At 39.1% G+C, this 14,976-nt stretch overlaps 1 protein-coding gene across 4 annotated transcripts in view; it reads left to right on the forward strand.

Annotated features, from left to right (window-relative positions):
* The window catches only part of LOC139145273 (hemoglobin subunit epsilon-like), a 38,224-nt gene that overhangs the window by 18,987 nt on the left and 4,261 nt on the right, over window positions 1-14,976 (forward strand). The window contains exon 1 of one of the 4 annotated variants that reach the window (XM_070716316.1): window positions 5,193-5,343. The exons of 1 other annotated variant lie outside the window; for it this stretch is intronic. The gene's annotated coding sequence lies outside the window, so the exon portion shown is untranslated. Of the gene's footprint in view, window positions 1-5,192; window positions 5,344-6,460; window positions 6,572-8,508; window positions 8,695-14,976 lie in introns of those variants that run through there. 2 more of the 4 variants (XM_070716319.1, XM_070716318.1) reach the window with 2 other exon arrangements.

The raw sequence follows: 14,976 nt of genomic DNA on the forward strand, positions 1-14,976 counted from the left end.
ACTTTACTACTGACCAGGCGCCCTGACGTGATACCATGTCGATTGTGTTACTATTTATCCCGAAATGCAAAAAATGACAATTTAACCTGTACGTTGCGGGTTTATCGCATTCGTTACATATGAAAATTCCTGTCATGCAAAAATATGTATTTAATAAACAAACATCACTTTACGAGTAAATTTGTATATTATATCGAAAGTATATCTCGTATACAGATGGCTTCCTTCATTACGCACGCGCAATACATTTGGTAATCACAAATAACGTCAGGGGTTTCAATTAGTTGCCATGGAGTTACAAATACGTAACTGACCTTCCCTGGTAAAATGTTTGTAAGCATTTAAGTGCTAATACGCAGCATCCCCTCGCTATATATGGAATTTAAAACATCTTGAAATATTCTCATCTATTCCTCAAATAATGTCCATTAAACGAAGTAGCCTTTTACTACTTCAATTCACAACAACCCAATAATCCAAAATTATTTGAAGAAAGAAACAATTTTTTTTTCAAAGGAAAGGAACAAAGGAGAACAGAAAATTACCCAAAGAATGGTGAGCACCATGGAAAAGGGGAAGAAAAAAAGGTAAAAGTTTAGCCTCGGCAAATTTGAGGGTCCAACAATTTCGACATTGAATAGTTTTCAAATTTAATGTGTTTGCATTGACGTATATTTGTTTCACAAACTGACGTAACATACTCTCTTTTGGAAATATGTTGCTATCTGTTTGCAGAGCAGATCTCAATAGTGGACTAGTTTTATTTATTTATTTATTTATTTGAAACATGAAAAAGACAAATCACAACATGCAGAAACTACTATTAAGAAAGGCACTAAACAAGTGACAACAGAGACTGACAAATATCAAAAACTCTCGGTAGTAAAATGACTATCAGCAAGAGATAATAAAACACATGACACTTGGGTTTTAAAAGCACTAAGACTGGTAAAATGTGTGACTGGGTTGAAATGTGTTCAACTTGTTGATATTGTCGCATACCCTGATGATGAAAAAGTATGAAAACTTACATGTTTATGTGGTATTCTTTGGGGTATTTATCAATATTCTTCATATGATAAGCTTATTTTTAAAAAAATTCCTAAATTCTCTGAAATGATCCCTACATGTCCATACTCGAGGTGTTAGTCCTGTTCTAAGCATAGGTTTAGACAAAGTTTGCTTCAAAAGGCAATTCAACAATAAGTTTGAATAGCAAGCAATAATATATATATTGTCAAAACGGAGCTGTAAACTAAAAATGCAGAGATACTAAGTCGCGCCGATACTAAGTCATTCGACTGGGTTATGTCAACAAACAGAGATATAATTCAATTTTATTCAGGTTAATATTTAACGTTTTCATTGTCCATGAATTATTTGATGCATAAAAGGGATAGTCCATTTTCCGAACCCTCTTTTCATCATCATGACACTAACATGGCATTTCCATTTGCTAATTGGTGCAAAACATCCACAACAAGTCTGAACGCTTTGATTGCATGCACGTACGTTTAAAACGTTCACTAGAAGGTAGCTCATCACCGATCTGTAGACAGCTGCATTTAAGAAGATGGGCAGAAAATCGCTACATTTCGTGTTTTTTGCTGAAATTGTCTATCCTGGTATTATCGTAAAATGCATCTCTATGCCTGATATAGGCCGATCAGGACTACCTAGTCAACTCAACATAAGTCCCTGGTATAACGTCAAATTGACTTTGCAGTGTTTCTTTCGTCTCTCAGACTGATACAGTTCTACTTGAAGTAAATCTTTAAAAAATACAAACATCGCATATTTGCGATGAAACACATCTACAAAGCGGAGAGATAATTATATACTCTATACCACTGAGACTTCAATCAGAGGCTCAGTATACAGATGCTTTGTACCATTTTGCCGACGCTTTTTTAAACTCAAGATATGGGTTTATCAACCGAAGTAGATCAACTATCAGAATGATCAACCACTTTGTGCCCCGCCCCGCGTAAATTTCAACTTACATCACCATAATTACCCCCTTTAATCGAGACATTTGGCAGCGACCATCGATGACTTCCCGACGGTACCATTATTATGGTGTAGATCAGGCAGGTATGTTCAATGAAATATCTGACTAATTACAGAATATTAACAAGTAGAGATGTACTTGCCAGCTTTGAGTCAAGAATCGCGTTGCCATGGTAATATTGCCCACGACACCGATTCAAAGTAAGTAACATATTGTGTACTCGTCTTCTTTATGAGAACACCGTAAGACTCATGACGCGCCGTCTCCGCTCATCACTTTGAAATAGAGATACTCAGTGGGAACTCTTTCATCCCGAGAGAAATTCCACATACACATTTGATGTAAGCCTTTCTCGGCATCATCAAAGTATCTTCTAATTTGAGCTTGGAGATTTATGTTATTTCGTAAATAAGGAAACTGATATTGATGACGCGTCTTTTCAATGCCATATCTATTTTCACGGTGGCGCCGAGCATTACGCAGTCGTCCTATCGAGTGAAATACTACTACTGATTCAAAGCCACAAATTTCGGCAGAATTTACAAAAAACGACCAGGTTTTCTTTAAAAGTGCTGTTTATGGACTCAAGTTCCATTGTGAAATGCGAAAGGGTCATACCAAAGTGTGTTGGTTCACAGTCCCTCCACCAAGGTGGAGGGACTGTGGTTGGTTCAAGGGTGAACAAACTGTTATCAATAAAAAAAAAGCACTGCAGCTGTTTTCCTGAGCACAACTATCGACCCATCATCATCGTCACTGTGAACTGTCAGTTTTGAAATATCTATGGATTTGTGACAGATTTTCTCCGAAAAGCAGTTTGTAGTATTATATGTCATCATATTTCGCAAATTTCTACATGATAACCATTGAGGCAGCACGAACTGCGAACAAAAATTAAAGTCGCGTAGCGTTTCAATATTCGAAAAATGTAACTCTGATGCATAAACCGTACTTTGGGCAAACCATCATTAAAGACCGTTTCGATAGCAACGGTAAATAAATATCTAGACGTTTGTTATTTGTTCCTTATCATAACAGTCAGAAATATTGCACTCTATCAAAATCAGCCCATTCAGTCAGGCATGAATACCATCGCTAGACGGCTTATTCAAAAAGAGTCGTTGTTAAAGGGCATTTGTTGCTATTATCTCAGAAAAATATATCTAGCAATTTACAAATACCACACAGCTTTATTACGGTTGAGGATAGCAGATCAGATAGAATATGACAAATTGTAAAAAAATTATTTCGATTGGAATAGAATTTGAAAGAAGGAAGACACTTTGAATGGCAAGGCTCCAAAATCGAAAGGGGAGACATGTGATACTTCGAATTGCTCGGCCTCTAAAATTCGGAACTTAATATGCAATGCAGATTATCTGGCTGTCATTTTATGCAAAACTTTATCTTTCATTCAAAGAAAAAATATATATAACTCGCTATATGGTTTAATCCGGAAAATCCTAATTGACGTCATTTCCGGCTAAAGATCCCTGTACCGCCGGAACGGTTTCCAAGTAACCACGGATTGAGACTTCAGCTTAATTTCCGCTAATCTACAAACAAACTCTGTGTCACAGGTATCTTATTTATTCCACAAATAGATCCCTCAAATATGTGAGACAACTCTCATACTGTGACAGCGTGCTTTACATGAGACAATTGCTGGGAGGTAGATTCCGAGAAAGGAATGATGAAGCCAGAGCGGGGAAGGTTAACGAAAGGAAAAATGTATTTTTCTAAGAAAACCTACTCTGGATTTACTGTCATTGCAATTAAATTAGACAGGGCTGCGGAAATAGCGCGAGGACGACGCACGTTCGATCGCTGCCGAGTTCACCTCAGATTCAACCTATCATCTTTCAGACATTGTGATGTTCGCACCGCAAGGCTGTTTGTCGTCCTTGGTGAAAACCGAGTTCCGCTTTCCAGCCAAGCAAACATCTTGCCGTCAATGCAGCTCCCCTAGGCAATCACTTTTGGTTAAGATGGAACAAAACAGTGACATACAGAAATTCCATTTTGGTTTGCCTTACATTACGATACTAAAGTGTTAAAGTCTTTGAAACAGATGGCATCCTCGCCTCTGATAAAATCCTATTCCTATTACGTCTCAACAGTCAATGTTTTCCAAATATTAAGCGGATGATCTGGGAATTTGAATAAATCTATCTTGCGTTGTTTTCACAGAAACGAACTTGTAATGACTTTCTAGTTTAAGGTTTTCATCAAGTGACAATCTAAATACATTTTAAAAAGCTTTTTTGGGTGTATGCCTTTCTATTCCGTTTTCTCACATTTGTAAAAGTTAATTGATAACTAGTACATGCGACATGTATGCATATGAGCGATCTACCATACACAATTTATGGCCAGCTCTTAACAAACTCTAAAATAGGCTGTTCCGGGCCGTGCACTTGTCTCCGTAGCCGTGCGTGTACTTCTCTTTAGCAGGCGATATTCGTCGCGAAAGGTTCTATTACGGCAAAGAGAAAATGCGTTCACGCAATTCTTGGAAACCTTACATTAAATTACAACATCAAATGAAGATCGAATAAAATCATTATCATCCGTCTTATCCGCTCTTCTATGTCTGCCTCAGTGACGAGAGCGACCCGTGTGTCGAAAAGTGTGAAAAAACATCCCTCTGCTCGATCCAAAACTTGTAAAATCAAATAGAATATCGTCAGAATACTGCGGGACGAATAATAATTACGGTCAAGATGCCGAAAGAGGTAGTCATTATTGTGACGCGTAATAAGTATAACTCTGGCTCTATCATGATGTAATTTTTGTTTGCGTAATTGAAATGTATTATAATCTATTCTGGCTACCTCGTTATACAAATTTGTAACGAAACCAATTAAATTGGTTTTGGTTGTGGACTGATACAGACGATCTTGATATGAATAGGAAGATATATTGTTCTGTTTTCCAAGGAAGACAAACAAAATATACTTTCAGTGTTGAAGAAAGGCTTGCGGGACAGTATAGAGACTTTGTCAAACTACACCCCGATGACTGTACTAATGAAGATTGAAATAAACGGTACGCAGAAATGCGTTTGAGGTATTCACATTCGCCAACAAACCAGTCAGTTAATTATGAGAACCATCCAAGCATCACGTTCCCCAATTCAACGCGAACTGTACAATTGTTCATACCCACATCCTGGCGACTGCCCGTATAAGTCTAGCATTCAAAGATTTGCTGACGGCGTTTTCGTCACGCCTACGTAGCCATCGAAACGAGGCTCTTCGAGTGCCGTACCGGCAAACAAACATTTTGTTGCGTCCGAGACAGCGGAGGAGAGGTATCTGATGACTATCCAGGTAGGTAGAACGATATAATGGGGTGGAAAAATAAATTTTGCCTTTTGGAATTTTAAACTTGAGAATTTAAGAATATTTCACACGAAAATGCATTTTATTTAGTGCCCGTTTCGAACGCCCCAGTATTGTTACTGTGTGGTCTGCGAAAATTTCTCACGATTGTTTTTCGATAGCACGGTGAAGTGGAACTGACGGGAACAGGTCCGATTCAATGATACTCCATCGTCACTAATTTTGAACCACCGTGCATAATAGAATAGTTACTAAGCCATCAGTTTCATTCGTACAGCTTAGCTTGATATTGTTATGATTTTAATGCTAAAAACCGCCGACTTTTACCTAACGAACGGCAATGCTGTCGTCGATGTGTGCATTATGTGCAATTCCCTATGGCTAGCATATATGATCTCTTTTTGCAAAGGACGACGGTATTTTGACAAAATCTCACTGCATCGCATCGTTTGACTGCCCGTTTTAGTAAAAGGGGGTCATTTAAAACCTGAACTGTAAGAAACTCTTCCCCCCGCGGCTATTTACCGTTCGACTCTCGCACGACACATTCTGTTGAAAACAAGATTAATGCGTTTGTTTTCCACAAAACCAGTAAGAGATATACGAATCGATGACAGTAGTAATGAATAGTAGCATGGATCCCATAAGACGTCGCCGTACTGGCTGGTTTATACTCGACATCTGTCAACGATTGTCAGAATTGATGTTTCAAAACCATACATTCTATTCCATCCCCTCTTCTCCTCTCGGTGTTTCACATCGTGAAGCCGTTTTCTCCGGAAATTACAAGACGGTTGTTCTTGCTGTTTGTCTCACTGGATGCTTCTGTAGGATATAAATGTCGGAAATATCTATTTTTATGACACAGGTCATGAAAATTTCGCCAAGAAAGCTTCAAAAGGAATACTTGGATGACCATCGTTATTATATAAGTTGAAAATCAGTGCAATAGGGTAAAATTATCTTTCAAATCAGTGCAGGAGGACGAAATTCTCTTTCATAACTCAACTTTTACTTCATCGGACTGGGATAGCTCAACATTTTCATCAGTCTGTTTGATAACATCCTTTCTTTGTGACTCGGGCTCGTCATGTCATTTCTGTGCACAGAACGTGAAACAAGCACGGCAAAGGTAAAGATCATCAAATGAAACAGCAGCATCGCGTCGATTACACTCGAAGGGATGTGAATTGAATATACAGCACACGCTTGTAAGGTTAGCACCACATCATACGTTTGATCGCCTTCGTATAGCGCTAGTAATCCTGCTTGATCACTATGGTCTGGTTGATCACCAAGGTGGCTTATCTTGCTACCCACACTGTCTGCACTCTCGATTTTATGCGATGTGGTACGGTAAGCTACAAATGTATCTAATTGGCTATACTTGTTGCATATTTCCCGCATTCAGTGAGAAATCCACCGTGTAGTTTGAGTACAATATGTCATGCAGAAAGCAGTCGGAATGCCGTCATTGACAACCCTTTGAACGAAACGCCCGAGAGAATCATTCGTCAAGCTTTTCTAACAAAAATAACACTTTTCATGGAAAATTTTGTTTTTGCATGATTTTGTAAGCAACTAAGTGTCGATTTTTCCATGAAAGATATGCTGAAAATCGTAGTTATGAAGGGTCAAAGTGACCTCGCCTTCAGGTTTCACGCTACTGAATTCTGCTGCTGAACTTTACATGTAAAAATACTTTTCCCACACGTAACTAAAAGACGTATCATCAATCTGTTGTTAAATTGCCTCTCTTTTCAGTACGTGTAGTTCAAAACGAACGTCAAATTACACGTACTCAAAGACAAAAATCTTCTAAAACAAGCAGTGGCTATCATCTATAGGATAATGGCGGTTTCTGATGCGTTTCTTTCTGTGTGGGATTTGAATATTGATAACTCTCATTAACTCTTGAGGGTACACGGGTTCTCGAAATAGCCTAATCAATTATACTTGAGCGACCAAAATGATTATGTGTCACCACCATCATGGTTATCAATCAGTGTAATCAATATGTAACTAAAGTGTTATATATCATGTGCAACTGTTGGGCGATGTATGACACACAACGTTGTGGTTACTGAGCAGCAAAATAGCACAGATTTTTTAAACTTTCAACGAGAACAGGAAAAAAGAACGTAGTTATTGTAAGGTCTACACTGTACGATCAAAACTCATCGTTCCTCCCAGCTCACCATTCTTCCTACAGTTGTACCACCCACTGTACACGCGTTACAACAAATGCAAAAATCGAACAAAATGCGTGACCTACATGCATTATTGCTATATGACGGTTATGTCATGGCGGGCATTGCATTCTGCCTTCGAATGCAAGAATCCCTGAACATCAAACTAAGTATGATGAAGATATTGTCACTGAGCAACGATTATAGTTAATCATTAAGGTAGAATGCGCCTCGGGGACATATCCGGACTCTCAAATTTTTATTACTAGTAATTACAGTTCTATTCTTACATACAACTTGTCGGGGCTCATTTCAGAGGTTAAGAAAAATTTCACCATGTAAGTTTATTTTAGCCATAGTTTGTTGACAGAGGTGGCGGCCATTTTTAATTTCTATTATCGGTATATTATTTGCACATTGACCCCCGATTTTTAATCATAATTTGGGAAGAGAATGGTTAAAAAGTTTCATAGAGGAAAGTTTTCAGCAAAAGTTTAACTCTTTCCTTTCGAGGCGCATACTACTTTAAGGAATAAACCTGAGAAATGAACGATTTACTTTTTACATTTTGCGAGTATACTTATAATGCGTTTACAATGGCAGCTCTCTCCGGAGTCAGCTTAAACGTTTAAGTCAATAGTCTACACATATCTGAAGGCATGTTTCTTCATCGTTGACACGCACCCTTTAGGCCGTATTTTGATGAACAGTGAATGGAAAGTTCAGGCGAACAAAATTCAATATGCCTCGCAGCAATTGCATCCCGTTACGGCACATCACAAAATTATTGAAAGAATGTTTTAGCTATACTGTCGGGACATTATATGTAAACGGGTAACTTTTCCATTGACAGGCTCAATTTCTCATTTACGAGTTGATTTATACGTACCATGTGGTGCTGCCTATCACTGTACTAGAACTAGACGCGTGGCAGAATTTATAATAGATTCGACCGACAGGAGTGGCGGCATTTCACGTTATAATGAAATTTAAGGAATTAGTCAAAGTGGTTCTCTAGAAGTGGCTGCCGACGAACGCTTTCAACGTGATAAAAGTATAGTATTAAGGGAAAGAGACTTCAAAGCTTTGGAATTTGTGTTCAGCCGTCGTCGATACCAGCCTTTAGAGAGTGTGAGGTGTCTGCTTGAGGGTAATTATAAATTCTTACACAGAATTTTTCAAGTTTCTTGCTAATTTTTTACAAATACAGTATGACGTTTAATGTTTCCGTCAAGCCAGTCGCTGTTTTGAAAACAGCTATTGTTAACCGTTGTGCGTCAATGCGGCATCTATTTTTCACTGAGCTTGTGCGTTTTAGGGTCACTGAACGTATGTCTAGTGCGTCATTGAGCAGATTCAGTTTACATATGACTTTTACTCGGGCCTATTCAATGTCGCACACATACTTTGTTTCGATTCATGAATACTATTATGGGTACTGTCTTCATGATCAATTAATGTTTATGGTTCACGGTCAAGGTTGCCCGGTACTAATGTCTCCATGATTAATACATGTTTATGGTCCAAGGTCAAGGTGTCCTACATAGTGATATTCTACATAGAGCAAGAAAATTTGCGGGTTCGTAGGATTTGATCTCGGTATCTTTCATATCACGGTCTAAACCGTGTAGTGTGCGATTTGGCGTATCTTAAAGGGAAACCGTCGTCGGAACTGCGCCGGTGCGAGTTTCTTGTTTACAAACAATGTATTTCGTGCGCGATATCTAGATGCATCTCATCATCATAGCGATGTAGATTATGACAGACATGTTTTAACTTTTATCAATCACCCACGTACCTTGGATACAGTGTTTACATTGGTCGTATGGGTCCCATACGACCTTTGAGCACAGTTCCGACGACTGTATCCCTTTAAATGACCCCTATGCTCATCCGTTGCAATCCTTAATTCGCAAACGTGTCCGAGAATCCACGCACCGTGGAGAATCGAAGCAGAAGGTTAAAACACAGAACTTTGAAAATCGCCCATGGCAATGGAACCTAAATCCCGTGCCGACCCGCAGTACATTATATTACCATGTCCTGCCAGTCGCATTTTGATTGGTCGAGCTGAACCACGTGACTGACCACAAATACACAGTAATGGTTTGTTTACTATGCCCGTGAATATGAATAATAAGATTGACAACTCAAAGTATCGTAACTTTACCGCTCAAACGTAAATCACAATCAATCACAAAATAAAATGGAGCACTTGTAGGCCAAGTTGAGATACTTTTTTCTGAAAACATCTCCGGATTTGCCAATTTTTACAGCGCGCGTGACAGTGCGTCGCGTAATGCTCAGTTTCTGGGGCCCAGTTGTCGTTCGCTACTGAAATTTTCAGAAATTTTGACGGTTTTCTTAGGTTCGCTGATAATAGAATGGAAATAACAGACTCCGCTCTGACCGTTAACTTTTATTTGTGGGCGCGGGCTCGAGGAAAGCCAAATTAACGGGCGAGGCAAGCCTCGCCCGTTAATTTTTGGCTTCCTCTCGCCCTTGCCCACAAATAAACGTTAATGGTCAGCGCGTCGCCCGTTATTTCTATAGTACAGATTACAGTATCTGCATCCAACGATCGAGTTGGCGAACCTAATTGTCACTCAGCTTCAATGGACAACGACTGCAACTTTTGACAACATTTTCATCATATGTCCTTCTCTGTATAGGAGATTGATTTTAGTATTAAACGTTCATTTGAAAACATAAAAAATCTTCTTCTCCCCAAAAAGTATGCTTAGATAGCAAAGTATGGGTCTTGCAGGCTCAACGCATTGTGTAATATATGTAATATTATTGTTGACAAACGAATTCTAGTCTGTACTAGAAGTCAGTTGTCAGTGATACGCATACAGATTATGTTAACACGTTACTATGTATTACGACACGGGCTAGAAAAAGAAACTGTATTTTTTAAGAGAAAGGATGGAAAACACATCAAAATTACAGTTGATGGAGCTTTAAATAACAAACATGTTTCAGTACTGACAAAAATGACTATTAGTATCTGCTTAAGAATGTTTTCTAGTTGATACCGCCAGAGTTCAATTCGAGGGCTCAACCTATGAATTCTCCTCCTCTAGCTTTCTCATTGAAAATCAGTTTGTAATCTGTGACTCCTTCCTTAGCATCAGCTGCTCAATACTTCACATTGACGACAGACAGGGTTGCATGATGACAGTGTGGCTATCTTATATTACATATAGCGGCTACAGCTGCAGTATGTGGTACCTGGGTGCCCTAGTAAACTTCATGGGGTACCTGTGTCATCATTACAATACTGTATGTCGTAAGTGTCCGCGAGGGACTTTTTAGGCGGACGGGTTTACCTATTGTACCGGGATATCTGTCCGAACATTGCACTCAGATTAGTGCGGTTGTTTTACACATCCACGCAAAATATGTCCCGTCAAAATGTAATAGTGAAGGATTGCAGCACAGTGTGCAAGCTATAGGACAATGGAATCTAAATGAACAAATAAAAAATATAAACCCTAAAATCAATGATCCACCACAGCATAACAATAGTGCCTTACTTTGCTTTTGAGGGAATGAAACATTTTCTGTATTTACTGTAAATAAAGATATTTGGACTCTGAAATTTTTCCAATACTTTTCTGATCCGCTGCTTGCGTGGGCTCAATTTGAAGCCACTGAAGTAAATAAAGTTTCAGCGTCTAATTTTTTGTGAAAGTCAAAAATTTAAGTTTCCCCATAGAGTTAACACAGGAATGGCGGCCATTTTTAAATTCAAATATCGGTAAACTTACGTTTCCATACAACCGAAATTTGCACGGTTACCTCTGACTTTTATTCTTGATTTGGTAAAAGAATGGTCGAAAGTTTTCTTGAGGAAGCTTTAAACAACAGTTTAGGTCTTCCAATTTCGAGAAGCATACTGCCTTAAGCACCAAGATGTGAACTTCCTTTTTCGAAACCCAATTTTACCCTCTACTTCTTGCCTACTGCATTCAACTGATCAAAAAGGAAGTTTGCTCATGGCTGAACACCGGTGCCGCAGTATACTGTATAGGGACAGCCTCATTTACTTCACCTGTTGTAAACTTATTCTTGGCATTGCCGCTTCGAATCCCGTAGGAGTTAAAGTTACAGTAAATTAACAGGTCCTATCAACAAATCGTACCACGCTTTCTCTAATGGGAATGACCATATAAAATGATCCTGACTTTAAATTTCTATCACATCTCACCTTTCAACGAGATCAGCCTGACTCAGATGTCTAAGACAGGTTGAAAGCTAAACTACGCTATTCCTTTTTCTTGAACAGTCAACTTACAAGGCAAAAACAAAGCAAAACAAACAAACAAAAAAACTGGCGATTGTAAGGTTTGTTCATGGATATGTTTTTCGATTCGCCAAGAATTCATTTTTCCGCAAATTTCAATGAAACTGTTTCTTCATACAGATTCATGTCAGGTCTGTTTCTTGGTGTTGACCATGCACATGGTGGATTTCATGGCATAACAAATATTGGATTTGACAGACCACATCACATGGCGCACTACATAAACCAAAGACATCATATATCCACAACAAAAAAGGGAGTTGTGATATGCTGCTTAGAACGTGGCACAAGTACGTAAACGAAGCACTTGAAAGAAACCGATGAGAGACATCTCCGCAAGCAAAGTGTCGTTTCTTCTGGCAGGGACCCTCCCTTACTTGGTCGGAGAGACCACGATCACCCGTTTTCCACAAAATTCCGCTCTTCTCAGGCATATGTGCACACGTCTTTGGGGAGACTGTACCATAACGACGTAGCTAAGCCCTGCGGAGCCGAGGTGCGTTCGAGATTGTTATAACTGTCGGATCTGAACAGCAGTTCACGCTTGACTAGTTATAGTGGAATTTGCACTGGTGATAAAACCCATTAACGACATGGCGAGTAGAATAGCACTGCGTAAAATAACATGGTCACATATCGACTAAAACGCACCGTCAGTGTACCCCGGGGAATATCTTCGATTTCAGCTATCTTCTGTTCATTACAATTGCAAACGCGCGACACGGCTTTCAATTTCTTCTCAAAGCCGAAGATGGATTAGTTTGAAATGACCAGTAGAAGCATTTATTTAGTCTCATCAATGGAATGGTACCCATCAAAAACTGAATACCTGAAAGCATGTTCCGTATAGACATTTGATATCAAGCGATGTAATTATTTCGGGTGTCATGAAGGTGTAGAAGGCGGGCAACACGGAGACAGAGCAGTCTGTAAGCCTCCGCACTTCTTTAGTGTGTGAAGTAAGTGCTTGCGTATTGCAAAAATAAATTCTTATAGGAAGAAAACGTGTAACGAGAATAATCTACGCGACTGCATTTTCATTTCCTCGCCATATAGATGTCCCGTCGTTAATGAATATTCCCAGGTCATATATGATACGTGTCAAATGTTACATATGTTGACATTAATAGAATGCAATAATGAATAAAGCAAACCTTTACCGAGCTAATGAATTTTGATCTACCTGAAATGATATATATTACCCAGGCACGCACTGTTGTCGTGGCGCCCTGTGGCTGCCAAGCACCGCACTTGTTGAATCTATCGGGCACTGCTTTTTTGTTTTTCTGTACAAATGCTTGTGACAAATAACGTCTTTACCATGACAACCATCAAGACCGGAGGAAATTAATTTCGTGATGTCGTTTTCATGTTGAAAACTGAAGGTAGATTGTGGAAGGCGAGAAATTCTGCCCATGTCGTGATAATACTCTGTTCCGGGAATGCATTAGGCATATATAAACGTCAAAAACATCCATCTCTCAACCTCATAATTCAACTGAATTTGGAGAATTCTTTCTATACACACGCTGCCTGTTTGTGAGAGACTCAAAGATTTATTGACTCACAAATCAAAAGCTTAATGTTTTCAGCGTGTTGATAACAGACACGGGTCCCCTGTCGACGGTGCTTAATCCCATTTCGCGCGTACTGTTTCTTCAATCTCCCATCTGTTGTTGGATGGTTTAGCTTGGAATTGCTGTTCAATAGAGCATAGGTCAAACAGCAGCAAATACGTGGATATGTCCCGGAACGTGGCATTAATTCCCAATTTACTGAATGCCCGATACATGAAAAAAAAACCCGTCAGCTTTCCTGGTTCAAAGACAATTGAATAAAAGTTCCAACATGATAGCCTTTTAAGTTAGGCCTCTTCTATATAGTCATATCTGAAATTGCGAAATGCCCCCAAAATGACAAATTGGCACGGTACATCTTTATACAATTGGTTTTATCGACATTGCTTGTGCGTTGTGATTAATAACATGCCGAGAATGATAATTTCGTTCAACCATGTTTTGTTGTGGCATCCTTTGTGTATGACACTTGGACACCAGACACCAGGCTTATAATCTAGTTAAAATTTTATCAAAGCCAAAATACACATTATGGACTTTAGGACTGTATTTTTCTAAGAATCCCAGACTGTGTGTTATGAGAGTGTTTTCCATGAGTAAGAATGGATTTGTCAATAATGTAGCCGTAGAAAGATGACTTCATAATATTCGCTGTAGGCTATACGCCATGTAGTATAAGTTCTTATATCTACCGATCATCACGACGCCAAAAGCAGCCGTTAATGTTTTTAATAATTGGAGTTAATGACCTTAGCATTGGCATTAAGTGTAAACCTAAGTATTTAACCATACATTTAACCACAGTCGCTCGTGAACCGCTACACGACGGCTGCTGAGAGTGGTAATTTTCTAATGCATACCACACAGCGGCCGTCATGTATGGTTTCACGAGCGACTGTGCGTTTGACACACGAGCCGTTGATGATGCTATGCCTGTCTGCACACCGGTCTCTTCAGTGGATCGGTTGCCAAGGATACAAGACGGTTCAAGATTCCGTCAATCAATCGTCCCTTGGAAACGTGATTTGGCAGTCGATTTCTTCTCAGACTATGCTGACTCTAAAAATATACAAAGAAAACTTCCTCATTGCTGCTGTTATAAAATTAAAAAATGTCAGTTTGCCGCTATTGAATGTCTGTTTACAGAGAGTAAAATGTTCCTGTACCTCTTTGATAATTTTATCATCGCAATTATCATGGGTGTTTCTGTCAAGTTGATGACATGCAAGGAAGGTATGAAACAGTTCCGGGCAACTTTGAATACATTCAAAAACGTAACAGTAATATTGTTCATGACACAGGGTCGCCTATTTCGTGCATACAGACACGTTACCGCCACAGATTTTACATATTGACCGTAATTAGATTGCGTTACTGACGTAAGTTTATCTTTGGCAGCGGTATCTTGCTGTCAGTTAAAAATTCCGGTTCATCACGCCAGCAGAACACGTTACCACCACGAGATCTGTCGTAGTTACCCTGGAGTAAATGCTTTTAAAAGCTTTGCCAGTGTATAAAGGGCTTGTTAGGCAAACATTTAGAGGTT

This window comes from Ptychodera flava, chromosome 12 (assembly GCF_041260155.1).
Source record: "Ptychodera flava strain L36383 chromosome 12, AS_Pfla_20210202, whole genome shotgun sequence".
In the NCBI taxonomy this organism is placed as follows: Eukaryota; Metazoa; Hemichordata; class Enteropneusta; family Ptychoderidae; genus Ptychodera; species Ptychodera flava.